Source organism: Entelurus aequoreus, linkage group LG19 (assembly GCF_033978785.1).
Source record: "Entelurus aequoreus isolate RoL-2023_Sb linkage group LG19, RoL_Eaeq_v1.1, whole genome shotgun sequence".
Taxonomy (NCBI): domain Eukaryota; kingdom Metazoa; phylum Chordata; class Actinopteri; order Syngnathiformes; family Syngnathidae; genus Entelurus; species Entelurus aequoreus.
Genome location: NC_084749.1, coordinates 10,520,277 through 10,532,530, shown reverse-complemented (window position 1 = coordinate 10,532,530; position 12,254 = coordinate 10,520,277). Strand labels below are relative to the sequence as shown.

General features: G+C 39.8%; 1 pseudogene; it reads right to left on the bottom strand.

Moving 5' to 3' along the window:
- Nucleotides 1–2,743: 2,743 nt before the first annotated feature.
- LOC133635456 (spermatogenesis-associated protein 1-like) overlaps nucleotides 2,744–12,254 on the bottom strand; it is a 21,270-nt pseudogene continuing 11,759 nt past the window's right edge.

The window sequence follows — 12,254 nt, the reverse complement described above, 5'->3', positions numbered from 1 at the left end:
CAGTTAAAGACATGTTTGTGGCAAACTCCTAGAATACTAGAGTTCCCCTAGTGTATAAAGAACTTGGACCTCTGCAAACACATTGGTAGATCCTTGCGTTGACATTTGAACCTGCCTGGCGTCCCAACCTGTGACTTAAACATTGATTGATTGATTGAGACTTTTATTAGTAGGTTGCACAGTGAAGTACATATTCCGTACAATTGACCACTAAATGGTAACACCCCAATAAGTTTTTCAACTTGTTTAAGTCGGGGTCCACTTAAATTGATTCATGATACAGATAGTATATATCATATATACTATCATAATACAGTCATCACACAAGATAATCACATTGAATTATTTACATTATTTACAATCAGGGGTGTGGAGGGGGCGGGGGGGAGGATATGGACATCAAGTAGTGGAGAGAGACAGAGACAGAGACAGAGACAGAGAGATCAGAAGGCAAAATGAAAAAGTATCTGCATTTGATTGTTAGCAATCCGGGGAGGGTGTTAGTTTAGGGTTGTAGTTGCCTGGAGGTGAACTTTTATTGCGGTTTTGAAGGAGGATAGAGATGCCCTTTCTTTTATACCTGTTGGGAGCGCATTCCACATTGATGTGGCATAGAAAGAGAATGAGTTAAGACCTTTGTTAGTTCGGAATCTGGGTTTAACGTGGTTAGTGGAGCTCTCCCTGGTGTTGTGGTTATGGCGGTCATTTACGTTAAGGAAGTAGTTTGACATGTACTTCGGTATCAGGGAGGTGTAGCGGATTTTATAGACTAGGCTCAGTGCAAGTTGTTTAACTCTGTCCTCCACCTTGAGCCAGCCCACTTTAGAGAAGTGGGTAGGAGTGAGGTGGGATCTGGGGTGGAGGTCTAGAAGTAACCTGACTAGCTTGTTCTGAGATGTTTGGAGTTTAGATTTGAGGGTTTTGGAGGTGCTAGGGTACCAGGAGGTGCATGCGTAATCGAAAAAGGGTTGAACGAGAGTTCCCGCCAGAATCCTCAAGGTGCTTTTGTTGACCAGAGAGGAAATTCTGTAGAGAAATCTCGTTCGTTGGTTAACCTTTTTGATTACCTTGGTTGCCATTTTATCACAGGAAAGGTTAGCCTCTAGAATGGAAACTAGGTAGGTGACCTCATCTTTCCTGGTGATAACAATGTCACCCACTTTTATGGTGAAGTCATTGACTCTCTTAAGTTTGATGTGGGACCCAAACAGGATGGATTCTGTTTTACCCAAGTTACCCAACAACTGACATGTTCCTCAAGGCACCCCTTTAAGTCCTCTCTTTTTGGGCGGTCACAACGTTTTCTGGTAACGTGATTTATGAAAGTAAGGTGGCGTTTACTTCAGATGCAGTCGGTAGTCATTTGTTCAACTGTACTAGTGGTGTTCCTCAAGGTTCCGTTTTAGGTCCTCTCTTTGTCATCATGTGGGCCCGCCAGTCCCGTTAAAAAAAAACTTGTGAGGGCCTCACATTTTTGCAGCGGATTCTTCAAAACACGACATTGACCTTTGACCGGCTCTTTTGCAGAAGGTCCTTAAAAAGAGCACAGCGCTCCTGTAAGTTTGGCAAAATAAATAGACCAAAATCAAATGTCTACCGTAGAGGACATCTACAAAGTGAAGTCCTTATCTAGTCTTCGCTAAAAGCGATGTTAAACATTCCTTTAGTCACATTGTTTGCATCATGTATTACTAATTACTGTTTATACATTGTTTTTGTTCCTATTTGGAGCTGTTTGGCACAGATGACATTACTGGTATTGCGTATGGGAACATTTGCTTTTATACATTTGTTTTTCCACATTCTATTTATACTAATAACTATGCTATTTATACCCTATACACACTAGCGGTCTTGAGTTCCTCATTGGGATAAATCTGGAACAAATCTGGAACATTGGTAGTAAACGTCATGACAATTAAGTTCCTTGAAAACTTGCTTCTGTTTTTGTGGTTAACTTTCAGAACAAAAACAGGAAGTAGTGCACCTTAAATGTTAGCTGTGAGCCGCAGATGCTCCAATTAGAGGGGGAAACTGCACTTTTTTATTGATTTTGTCTTATCATTCACAATCCTTATGTACGACAAGAACACATGTATTTCTTTATTTCATGCATTCCAACTAGGAAAATATGGCAAGTAGGAGGTGGCAAACAATGATTTATGCATTCCAACTAGTAAAATATGGCAAGTACGAGGTGGCTAACAATGATTTATGCATTCCAACTAGTAAAATATGGCAAGTACGAGGTGGCTAACAATGATTTATGCATTCCAACTAGTAAAATATGGCAAGTACGAGGTGGCTAACAATGATTTATGCATTCCAACTAGTAAAATATGGCAAGTACGAGGTGGCTAACAATGATTTATGCATTCCAACTAGTAAAATATGGCTAGTACGAGGTGGCTAACAATGATTTATGCATTCCAACTAGTAAAATATGGCAAGTACGAGGTGGCTAACAATGATTTATGCATTCCAACTAGTAAAATATGGCAAGTACGAGGTGGCTAACAATGATTTATGCATTCCAACTAGTAAAATATGGCAAGTACGAGGTGGCTAACAATGATTTATGCATTCCAACTAGTAAAATATGGCAAGTACGAGGTGGCTAACAATGATTTATGCATTCCAACTAGTAAAATATGGCAAGTACGAGGTGGCTAACAATGATTTATGCATTCCAACTAGTAAAATATGGCAAGTACGAGGTGGCTAACAATGATTTTATGCATTCCAACTATTAAAATATGGCAAGTACGAGGTGGCCAGCAATGATTTATGCATTCCAATTAGTAAAATATGGCAAGTACAAGGTGGCTAACTTTGATTTTATGCATTCCAACTAGTAAAATATGGCAAGTAGGAGGTGGCTAACAATGGTAGTACACTATTCCGCCCATTAAGCCATCAAAAAACCCTCTAAAAAGCACCAACAATACTCAATTTACTTGTGGTGACCTGAATATTAACAAGTATTAGTGATATGGTTGTCATAAGCGCTAATGCAGAGGAACTACTTTTAGCGGCGCTGTGATCACAGAGAGCTAAGTAGCTCATGCTGCTATATTGACATTGAGCGGCTGCATGGCCTCTGAGTTGGTGAAAGTTAATTTGAGATTACAATCATGCCTCTCTTGGATAGTAGAAGGTCAACTTTGACATATAACTTAGCGAGAGAGAAACAAAAAGACGCTTGTTTGTGGCACCTTTTAGTTTTCTGTACCTGCGTGAGGATTATGATTAGTTCTCCATCCTAACGGGAAGATATAAACATCCCGGTGAGAGCAGACATTGTACAGTAAGTGATAGTTTTATTATGTTCATAGTTTGTATAGCTTGTTTAGCAGTTAGCAACAATGCTACAAGATGCTTAGTGTTTGACTAAAAGTGTGTCCCAAAGTAATCTTTTTTTGTCTAATGAAGTCTGCCATGATTAGTAGTGTTGTTGTCGAAGGAAAAGCGAACGTTGCGATGCGTCCGTGAAATGAATGCGCCGCCGTATGCTTAAAATGAGCCACTTAAATAATAAAATTCGAAAAATCTTCATTAAGTGCTTTATTGGCAGAAAAGAGTGACTCCCATTGGCTCCATTGTTAGCTGACTCTTGCTAACGTTTATTTATGAGTTAGAATACATTTTTAAAAAAGTGTTCTTGTCTTACATAAGGATTGCGATTTATAGAAAAAATACCCCAAAAAGTGCAGTTCGCCCTTAACTTCATATTTAAAAAACTGCTGAATCATCAGGAAAAAAACATAACTGTGGCTGTAGGCAACCTCCTAATGTCGTTCAAATTATCTCCACCAGACGGCGGTGGTTTCATTTGATGCACTGTCAGGATCCGACAGCTCCACGCGTGGCTACTTGGACTTATCTTGGAGATGCCACAGGCCCAAAATGGCAGGACTGACTCTTCTTCTGGGCCAGCTCCGCCTTCAGGCCCCTCAGCTCGGTGGCAGCCTGTTTCCTCAGCTGCGGCACAACAACATTGTTCACACGTCATCCCACGACACCTGCTGCGAAGTCTTACCTTCATCTCCGTCAGCAGCTTCATCTTGGCGTCCTCCACCTGCCTCTTCATGTCGTCCATCTCGTGGCTCTCGCTCAGGATCTGAATGATGAGCTCGTTCTGAAAGGTTGGCCAGAGAAACACTTGCAAACATTAGAGATCAAACCATTCTCAGCGCCGATATTTTGCATCGTATCGCCCTTTAACTCCGATATATGGGTCATTCTAGCGAACTGATGCAAAGAGCGGGCCCTTAACAACAAAAAAAGGGTTTCAAAGTACTCAGACAGGGATTTTAACAGAGATGATATCATGATTTGTTTAAACCCAGGGCAGACCGTGATAAGATGAATACATACATCTACTTTCTATTGAGAAGTAGCTGTTGTAACTAGAGATGTCCGATAATATCGGCCGATAAATGCTTTAAAATGTAATATCGGAAATGATCGGTATCGGTTTCAAAAAGTAAAATGTATGACTTTTTAAAACGCCGCTGTGTACACGGACGTAGGGAGAAGTACAGAGCGCCAATAAACCTTAAAGGCACTGCCTTTGCATGCCGGTCCAATCACATAATATCTACGGCTTTTCACACACACACACACAAGGGAATACAACTCATACTTGGTCAACAGCCATACAGGTCACACTGAGGGTGCCGTATAAACAACTTTAACACGGTTACAAATATGCGCCACACTGTGAACCCACACCAAACAAGAATGACATTTCGGGAGAACATCCGCACCGTAACACAACATAAACACAGCAAAACAAATACCCAGAACCCCTTGCAGCACTAACTCTTCCGGGACGCTACAATATACACCCCCCGCTACCCCCAACCCCGCCCACCTCAACCTCCTCATGCACTCTCAGGGAGAGCTTGTCCCAAATTCCAAGCTGATGTTTTGAGGCATGTTAAAAAAAAATAATGCACTTTGTGACTTCAATAATAATAAATATGGCATTTTTTTCCCATAACTTGAGTTGATTTATTTTAGAAAACCTTGTTACATTGTTTAATGCATCCAGCGGGGCATCGCAACAAAATTAGGCATAATAATGTGTAGGGCTGCAACAACAAATCGATTAAAATCGATTATTAAAATAGTTGCCGATTAATTTAGTCATCGATTCGTTGGATCTATGCTATGCGCAGAGTTTTTTTTTTTTTAAATATATATATATTTTTTAAAATAAACCTTTATTTATAAACTGCAACATTTACAAACAGCTGAGAAACAATAATCAAAATAAGTATGGTGTGAGTAAGCTGGGTTTTTTTTCCAATAAAATACTGGCTAGGATAGAAATGTAGTTTTTCTCTTTTATCCGATTATTATCGATTAATCGAAGTAATAATCGACAGATTCATCGATTATCAAGTTAATCGTTAGTTGCAGCCCTAATAATATGTTAATTCCACGACTGTATATATCGGTATCGGTTGATATAGGAATCGGTAATTAAGAGTTGGACAATATCGGATATCGGCAAAAAAGCCTTTATCGGACATCCGTAGTTGTAACCTTTTAGAAGAAAAACAGGAACTACTACACTGACCCCTAATTCCAATTCATGGACATACCGCTTAAAACATTTTTTAGATTTGTTTCAATGGCGTAATTTAGAAGATCTTCATGATTCATTTTAAACCGAGCTTGAAAGACAGATTTATTGGAAATGTAATGTTTCAATGAAAAAAGTGTGCTCAAAAAAAATCATGTCCCTAGTTTTTATGCCACTACCGAAGCACTAGAGTTTTAGAGGCGTGGCTTGATTATAGACTGAAGCCACGCCCCTACTTTTTTGACCAGGAAGTGACATTACATTTCTGCATGGTAAGTAACTTTTAATCCCATAATGTTGTCCAAAGTCTGACAATCAGTGTGTATCGTAAGATATTTACTTACATTTTTAGTTGTTTTTTTTAGAAAAGTATGGAAATACATTTTGGTACCGGGACAACCCTTGTAGATAACCACTACCCTTTTTTAAATTAATTTAAGAATAAAAATGACTCATTGTCAATAATTCTCCCTAAGTCTGTTTTGTATTTATTCCAGTTCTTGTGAGAATTATTTTCAAGTCTGCTAAGCGGTAACTGCTGAATGAACCACAATATGTCATTGTGGCTTGTGCAGCCCTTTGAGACTTTTGTGATTTAGGGCTATATAAATAAACATTGATTGATTACATTGCCACCTTGTTATGAAAGCCTGGTATGTTTACCACACAAGATAACGAGTCATTAATAACTACATTGAAATAAATGACTTACTTTCTATTGACTAGAGTGGAGTAACATTTCAACTGAACTTTGACAACAAATTAATCAGGGCCTCCTTGACTACTACTAATGGATGTACCTTTTCAGTGACTACTACTAATGGATGTACCTTTTCAGTGACTACTACTAATGGATGTACCTTTTCAGTGACTACTACTAATGGATGTACCTTTTCAGTGACTACTACTAATGGATGTACCTTTTCAGTGACTACTACTAATGGATGTACCTTTTCAGTGACTACTACTAATGGATGTACCTTTTCAGTGACTACTACTAATGGATGTACCTTTTCAGTGACTACTACTAATGGATGTACCTTTTCAGTGACTACTACTAATGGATGTACCTTTTCAGTGACTACTACTAATGGATGTACCTTTTCAGTGACTACTACTAATGGATGTACCTTTTCAGTGACTACTACTAATGGATGTACCTTTTCAGTGACTACTACTAATGGATGTACCTTTTCAGTGACTACTACTAATGGATGTACCTTTTCAGTGACTACTACTAATGGATGTACCTTTTCAGTGACTACTACTAATGGATGTACCTTTTCAGTGACTACTACTAATGGATGTACCTTTTCAGTGACTACTACTAATGGATGTACCTTTTCAGTGACTACTACTAATGGATGTACCTTTTCAGTGACTACTACTAATGGATGTACCTTTTCAGTGACTACTACTAATGGATGTACCTTTTCAGTGACTACTACTAATGGATGCACCTTTTCAGTGACTACTACTAATGGATGCACCTTTTCAGTGACTACTAATAATGGATGTACCTTTTCAGTGACTACTACTAATGGATGTACCTTTTCAGTGACTACTACTAATGGATGTACCTTTTCAGTGACTACTACTAATGGATGTACCTTTTCAGTGGCTACTACTAATGGATGTACCTTTTCAGTGGCTACTACTAATGGATGTACCTTTTCAGTGAATACTACTAATGGATGTACCTTTTCAGTGAATACTACTAATGGATGTACCTTTTCAGTGAATACTACTAATGGATGTACCTTTTCAGTGAATACTACTAATGGATGTACCTTTTCAGTGAATACTACTAATGGATGTACCTTTTTAGTGACTACTACTAATGGATGTACCTTTTCAGTGACTACTACTAATGGATGTACCTTTTCAGTGACTACTACTAATGGATGTACCTTTTCAGTGACTACTACTAATGGATGTACCTTTTCAGTGACTACTAATGGATGTACCTTTTCAGTGACTACTAATGGATGTACCTTTTCAGTGACTACTACTAATGGATGTACCTTTTCAGTGACTACTACTAATGGATGTACCTTTTCAGTGACTACTACTAATGGATGTACCTTTTCAGTGACTACTACTAATGGATGTACCTTTTCAGTGACTACTACTAATGGATGTACCTTTTTAGTGACTACTACTAATGGATGTACCTTTTTAGTGACTACTACTAATGGATGTACCTTTTCAGTGACTACTACTAATGGATGTACCTTTTCAGTGACTACTACTAATGGATGTACCTTTTTAGTGACTACTACTAATGGATGTACCTTTTTAGTGACTACTACTAATGGATGTACCTTTTTAGTGACTACTACTAATGGATGTACCTTTTCAGTGACTACTACTAATGGATGTACCTTTTCAGTGACTACTACTAATGGATGTACCTTTTTAGTGACTACTACTAATGGATGTACCTTTTCAGTGACTACTACTAATGGATGTACCTTTTCAGTGACTACTACTAATGGATGTACCTTTTCAGTGACTACTACTAATGGATGTACCTTTTCAGAGCATCCTTGTTTCTGTGGCTTGCTCCTGCTCTCCCGAGCGTGCAGCTGATGAAGGACTTGGTTGTAAAAGGTCTCCAGGTCTTGTCGCACGCTCTTCAGAGCCTCTTCTAACGGCGCTGTGGCCTTCTTGGTATCAAAATACTTCTTTTTCCAGCTGTCACGAGCTTGTGGAGTCACAAAAGAAAAAAAACATTAGTGAAAATACCGCCAAAAATGTTTAAAGGAACTTAAACTACTTACGAAACATTCCAAGGGAAATAATCATTCATATATTTACTGTAGTAGTTTTTTAAATACACATCTATTTCTACATTTGTTTTTATATATGTTTACTAAACCAACGAAAATGTTAAAATATTTTACTACACAATTGGTGCAGTTCAGCTAAATGTGTTAGTTTTCTGACATGGACTTGTTTCTTCAGCATTGTCCACATGTTTAAGTCAGGACTTTGGGAAGGCCATTCTAAAACTTTTAATTCTAGCCTGATTTAGCCATTCCTTTACCACTTTTGACGTGTGTTTGGGGTCATTGTCCTGTTGGAACACCCAACTGCGCCCAAGACCCAACCTCCGGTCTGATGAATTTGGAGGTAATCCTCCTTTTTCATTGTCCCATTTACTCTCTGTAAAGCACCAGTTCCTTTGGACAGGCCCAGAGCATAATACTACGACCACCATGCTTGACGGTAGGGATGGTGTTCCTGGGATTAAAGGCCTCACCTTTTTCTCCTCCAAACATATTGCTGGGTATTGTGGCCAAACAGCTCCATTTTTGTTTCATCTGTCCACAGAACTTTCCTCCAGAAGGTCTTATCTTTGTCCGTGTGATGTCAGATGAAACAAAAATGGAGCTGTTTGGCCACAATACCCAGCAATATGTTTGGAGGCCTTTAATCCCAGGAACACCATGTCTACCGCCAAGCATGGTGGTGGTAGCATTATGCTCCGGGCCTGTTTTGCTGCCAATGGAACTGGTGCTTTACAGAGAGTAAATGGGACAACGAAAAACTAAATGGCACCATTGCCATTTAGCAAATGGCTACAATTAAATAAATAGTAAAAAATTGAATAATTTCCGTATATTCCTTTTTTATAGGTCATGTTAAGGGACAAGCAGTAGAAAATGGATGGATGGATGTTTACTTCTTCATTCAATCAGGTCAATATGTGACTATTAATGACACCCACTGTATATTCCTTTTTTATAGGTCATGTTTACTTCTTCATTCAATCAGGTCAATATGTGACTATTAATGACACCCACTGTATATTCCTTTTTTATAGGTCATGTTTACTTCTTCATTCAATCAGGTCAATATGTGACTATTAATGACACCCACTGTATATTCCTTTTTTATAGGTCATGTTTACTTCTTCATTCAATCAGGTCAATATGTGACTATTAATGACACCCACTGTATATTCCTTTTTTATAGGTCATGTTTACTTCTTCATTCAATCAGGTCAAGATGTGACAATTAAGAATGGAGTTCCTCAAGGATGTGTTTTAAGTCCACTACTAATCAAGAGTTCTTTTCAGCCACCTTGGTTCCTGCGATGTCTGTTCTGGGCCAGCAAGTCTTTTCCCTTCCTGAGCAGCTCTTGTCTCCTCCACTCCAACTGCTTCCTTGCTTCCTTCACCAGCCTGATCTCCTCCACCACTTGGTCTCCTGAAGGACACACGACCTTTGAAAAGTCACGTCTGCGTCACCTGTGTCCTGACTCCTTTCTCCCCACCTACTGGTGCTATGGGTGGTCATGGTCAGGTCCAGACCCGGAGGAGGAGAAGTGGACAACACCATGGAGCCTTCAGTGGCCTTCACACAAACAACATTGAGTCTTCATGTGACACTTCATGTACCTTTGGAATGTTGCTGCTGCTTCATTACCACACTTGTTGTCTTACACCTGTGCACCTCTGCTGTCTTCCCCAGCCTGCACCAGCACACACACACCACTACGTCATGATACCACTACAACTCATATCATCACAGGCAGCAGGTGATGATACAGAAGAAGCAACGGGTGATGATACAGAAGAAGCAACAGGTGATGATACAGAAGAAGCAACAGGTGATGATACAGAAGAAGCAGCAGGTGATGATACAGAAGATGTAGCAGGTGATGATACAGAAGAAGCAACAGGTGATGATACAGAAGAAGCAACAGGTGATGATACAGAAGAAGCAACAGGTGATGATACAGAAGAAGCAGCAGGTGATGATACAGAAGAAGCAGCATGTGATGATACAGAAGAAGCAACAGGTGATGATACAGAAGATGTAGCAGGTGATGATACAGAAGAAGCAACAGGTGATGATACAGAAGAAGCAGCATGTGATGATACAGAAGAAGCAGCATGTGATGATACAGAAGAAGCAACAGGTGATGATACAGAAGATGTAGCATGTGATGATACAGAAGATGTAGCATGTGATGATACTGAAGAAGCAAGAGGTGATGATACAGAAAAAGCAGCATGTGATGATACAGAAGATGTAGCAGGTGATGATACAGAAGAAGCAAGAGGTGATGATACAGAAGAAGCAACAGGTGATGATACAGGAGAAGCAGCATGTGATGATACAGAAGATGTAGCAGGTGATGATACAGAAGAAGCAGCATGTGATGATACAGAAGAAGCAAGAGGTGATGATACAGAAGAAGCAAGAGGTGATGATACAGAAGAAGCAGCATGTGATGATACAGAAGATGTAGCAGGTGATGATACAGGAGAAGCAGCAGGTGATGATACAGAAGAAGCAGCAGGTGATGATACAGAAGAAGCAGCAGGTGATGATACAGAAGAAGCAACAGGTGATGATACAGAAGAAGCAACAGGTGATGATACAGAAGAAGCAGCAGGTGATGATACAGAAGAAGCAGCAGGTGATGATACAGAAGAAGCAACAGGTGATGATACAGAAGAAGCAACAGGTGATGATACAGAAGAAGCAGCAGGTGATGATACAGAAGAAGCAGCAGGTGATGATACGGAAGAAGCAGTAGGTGATGATACGGAAGATGTAGCATGTGATGATACAGAAGAAGCAACAGGTGATGATACAGGAGATGTAGCAAGTAATGATACAGAAGAAGCAACAGGTGATGATACAGGAGATGTAGCAAGTAATGATACAGAAGAAGCAACAGGTGATGATACAGAAGAAGCAACAGGTGATGATACAGAAGAAGCAACAGGTGATACAGAAGAAGCAACAGGTGATGATACAGAAGATGTAGCATGTGATGATACAGAAGAAGCAACAGGTGATGATACGGAAGAAGCAGCAGGTGATGATACAGAAGATGTAGTATGTGATGATACAGAAGAAGCAACAGGTGATGATACAAAAGAAGCAACAGGTGATGATACAGAAGAAGCAACAGGTCATGATACAGAAGATGTAGCAGGTGATGATACAGAAGAAGCCGCATGTGATGATACAGGAGAAGCAGCATGTGATGATACAGGAGAAGCAGCATGTGATGATACAGGAGAAGCAGCATGTGATGATACAGGAGAAGCAGCATGTGATGATACAGTAGAAGCAGCATGTGATGATACAGTAGAAGCAACAGGTGATGATACAGAAGAAGCAACAGGTGATGATACAGAAGAAGCAACAGGTGATGATACCGAAGAAGCAACAGGTGATACAGAAGAAGCAACAGGTGATGATACAGAAGAAGCAACAGGTGATGATACAGAAGAAGCAACAGGTGATGATACAGAAGAAGCAACAGGTGATGATACAGAAGATGTAGCAGGTGATGATACAGAAGAAGCAACAGGTGATGATACAGAAGAAGCCGCATGTGATGATACAGGAGAAGCAGCATGTGATGATACAGGAGAAGCAGCATGTGATGATACAGGAGAAGCAACAGGTGGTGATACAGGAGAAGCAGCATGTGATGATACAGAAGAAGCAGCATGTGATGATACAGTAGAAGCAACAGGTGATGATACAGAAGATGTAGCAGGTGATGATACAGAAGAAGCAACAGGTGATGATACAGAAGAAGCAACAGGTGATGATACAGAAGAAGCAGCAGGTGATGATACAGAAAATGTAGCATGTGATGATACAGAAGAAGCAAGAGGTGATGATA